The sequence below is a fragment of the Neoarius graeffei genome, chromosome 2 (assembly GCF_027579695.1).
Source record: "Neoarius graeffei isolate fNeoGra1 chromosome 2, fNeoGra1.pri, whole genome shotgun sequence".
In the NCBI taxonomy this organism is placed as follows: domain Eukaryota; kingdom Metazoa; phylum Chordata; class Actinopteri; order Siluriformes; family Ariidae; genus Neoarius; species Neoarius graeffei.
Window position 1 is genome coordinate 113,959,719 of NC_083570.1, and position 3,575 is coordinate 113,963,293.

The 3,575-nt window shown below is 43.4% G+C and overlaps 1 non-coding gene across 1 annotated transcript; it reads right to left on the reverse strand.

Annotated features, from left to right (window-relative positions):
* Window positions 1-1,127: 1,127 nt before the first annotated feature.
* LOC132882290 (U2 spliceosomal RNA) lies at window positions 1,128-1,324 on the reverse strand. Its single transcript, XR_009654161.1, has one exon. It is a non-coding gene; the product is annotated as a U2 spliceosomal RNA (small nuclear RNA).
* Between the last annotated feature and the right edge of the window lie 2,251 nt (window positions 1,325-3,575).

The window sequence follows — 3,575 nt, forward strand, 5'->3', positions numbered from 1 at the left end:
CCTCCAGAGGGCACTCGCTGTTCAGGGCGGAGTGATTTGGAGCGCAGGATGCCTGCGGAGCCGAGCGTATCCGTGTATTGGCGTTGCTGTGTGCACGCGAATCGTGTATTGGCGTTGCTGTGTGCACGCGAATCGTTTTAAAAACGTTAATCTGATGATCCGCTGATACGGTCTAATGTAAACCCCACCTAAGTAAGTAAGTAATTTCCCATTCATGTGTTTGCATTTTGTACCTCTGTAGCTGGCATTTCAAATAATCTGTCTACTTGAAAACCATTAGCTGTAAGTAGCTACATTAGCTGTGTGCTTAGTTCAACACCTCACACATCACACATTAAAGTTAAACATTAGCATAGTGGTGCTGCTGAAAATTGGTTTCCAGTCTAGCCCCATCTTGCTAACCGTGCAGGAGCTGAGAAGCTGTAAATTTTGGGATTTCTGCCAGTATGATTTTTGCTTTGTGAGACAACAAAATTACTGTTTATTATATAAACCTCCACCATTGAGCTCTGTGTGCTTCTTGAGCCTTATTTGTCAGGACAGTGAAATTCTTTTCTTAACATATCCCAGGTTATTGGGAAAGTGCAATCAGAGCACAGGGTCATCTATGATACAACACCTCCTGGAGCAGAGATGGTTAAGGACCTTGCTTATGGTCCCATCAGTGGCAGTGCTAAAACCCCCAACCTTCTGATCAATAACCCAAAGCCTTAACCTTTGAGCCATTCCTGAAGGTATTGAATGTACTGAATGTGCTCAAGGTATATTCGGGCAGCATGGTGGTGTAGTGGTTAGCAATTTAGCCTCACAGCAAGAAGGTTCTGGGTTCGAGCCCAGTGGCCGATGGGGGCCTTTCTGTGTGGAGTTTGCATGTTCTCCCCATTTCTGCATGGGTTTTCTCTGGGTGCTCTGGTTTCCCCCACAGTTCAAAGACATACAGTTAGGTTAACATGGGGTGGCCTTGGGCTGAAGTGCCCTGAGCATGGTACCTAACCCCCAACTGCTCCCCGGGCACTGTAGTATGGCTGCCCACTGCTCTGTGTGTGTGTGTGTGTGTTCACTGCTTCAGATGGGTTAAATGCAGAGGATGAATTTCACTGTGTGCTTGAGTGTTCATGTGACAAATAAAGGCTTCATCTTCTTCCTGAAGCCATTCTAAGCAGGTTAATACTTGGAGAAAATGGAGAAAGCCCAGCTGGAAGATCTTCCAGTTCCCTGCTCTAAAAATTCGTTTGATATAAAGTCCTCATATGGAGGAGGTATCAGATCTTAAACTGAAGATCAGATACTACACTTAATTTTAGCCAAAAGGCTGAGAAGCGATAATATGGTCTTTCATGTTTTAAATAATGTTTTCAACTCGTAACTTTCTTAATACTTTTTCTGCTCCAGCTGTCCAGCTATGTTTGCAAATGTTTCTCATATCAGGAGAATAAACTCTTACAAAAGAGCTTAGACTGTAATCTCTGTAGTCTTCCATTGAATTGTACTTGTAATCCATAATCTCCTTTGGCTCATGTGGGATTTATTTATAGAGATGCCATCTGTGACTTGACAGCCACCGAGACTCGGTATGATCCACTGGTGAGTCGAGTCGATATCATCCACAATAAGCTTCCTTGCATCTGATGGTTATGAGTGAGCTGGGGGTTGAGGAATAAAACCAAGGTTTGGCATTGGCGAATGGATGTGCAGCTGATGATGTGCAGGGTTTTAGTTAACCATGTGGAGAGCAGTTTTTGTGTGTGTGTGTGTGTGTGTGTGTGTGTGTGTGTGTGTGTGTGTGTGTGTGTGTGTGTGTGTTTGCGAGCACTGAGAGCTCACAGGGATCGAGCGGGTTGTTATCGTGACAGGGAGCGATGGTAATCATCGAGGAGGGAGGGTACCTGCTGCCGAGAGCTTCTTTCTTTAATTCCTGTCTCATAAATGTAGCGTTAATTACAGTACTCTGGGGAGATGAACAGCACCACTGAGAAACAGAAAGACTGCTCACACAAACACACACACATCTGCTATCTCCTCTCCAATGTGTACCGTGTGTTTGTCTCAGTGTCCTCATTGGGGAACAAATAAGTTTTATCCACTTCCTAGTTTGCTTCAGAATTATTATTCTGGAGCATATGTTTTATATTTTATTTAGCACTGGAAGCCTAATGGTCCCATAGTGATCCTCTACTTCTCTTCCCTTGATCTATTTCTTTATATTACAGCAATATTGTTTTTAAAAGACCATTCTGTACGTGCTTCATCCCAATATAAAGATTATTGTTCTTGGGAAACTAAACAGCATCAGCATAGCAACGGTACCTTCACTTCATCAAACCACACCTGCACTCATTTTTGTTCTATAACAGCATGTCCCCAAGTGTTTTATTCCTCTTATACTATAGCTATTTTCCAACAAGCAACTCTCTCTCTATATATATTTAACATCAGGTTCTACTGCTGGTGAGTGGGTTTGACATTACATGGTATGAATTTAGTCTCTTCCTCCCCTTTACTGACACTACTACAAACTTTATAATGAAGCAGAGTTTTACAACTGGATGCCCTTCCTAACACCAACCTAGAACTCACAGCCTCTAGGAGGCTGGGTTCCAAGGTTGTCATCCACCAGGAGCTGGTCAAACCAGGAGAACTGAAAAGATGACAAACCAAAGGAAAAGATGACAAATAGAGTACACATTAGGAGACAGAAAATGGAAAAGAAACCAGAGCAATAATAAAAACTGGTTTTAAGGTGCCAGTAACCCACCTTTTACCCTTTCTCCTGTTGGTACGAAACAGTTCTACTGCATGAAGGCCAGGAGCTGGACTTGGTTGTCAGAGGCTATATATTGTGATGAACTATTGAGGCATTTTATAGGCTGGGAGGGCAAAACCTCACAACCACCCTGGCAATAAACAACCTTTAGAACCACCGAGCAACCGCAAAGCATTAACCTCTGACTGTTACAAAGCACTGGCACTGAAAACTTCTTTCAAAGTTAAAGGCCCTCCTGTGCCAGGACCTGGTATTCCCAGGCAGTCTCCCATCCCAGTACTAACCAGGCCCTTAAGGCAGCACCGATTTCCACTTCTCTCACCCTCAGTCTCTCATCTATATTACTAGAGTTACAGTGGGTGGCAGGTCCTCTAGTAATTGCAAGAGTTTGACTCCACATTCATATCTGTATTGCAGCATACCTTGTAAGATGGCAGTAGGTACCATTTTTATGATGGTCTCTGGTATGACCCGACTGTGAGTAGAACTCACGATCTCCCAATTGAGAGGCGGACACACTAACCACTAGGTTGGCTTGTGGTAGACTCCTTTACTGCCCAATAAATGTTTCCTTACAGAAAAAAAACTATCAACAATTCCACATATTTTTAAACACATTTATATGGTGTCAGTGTTACTATAGAAATGATAGCATATTGATATAAACCTACATGTGTAGGAAGTCATGGCCACACAAAGCTGGCCACACAACGCTGGTTAGAGAAGTAGGTTGCTGGTTTGATTCCCTGGACCAGCAGGAATGTCTGAAGTGCCCCTGAGTAATGGCCCTTTTCCACTACCCTTTTTCAGC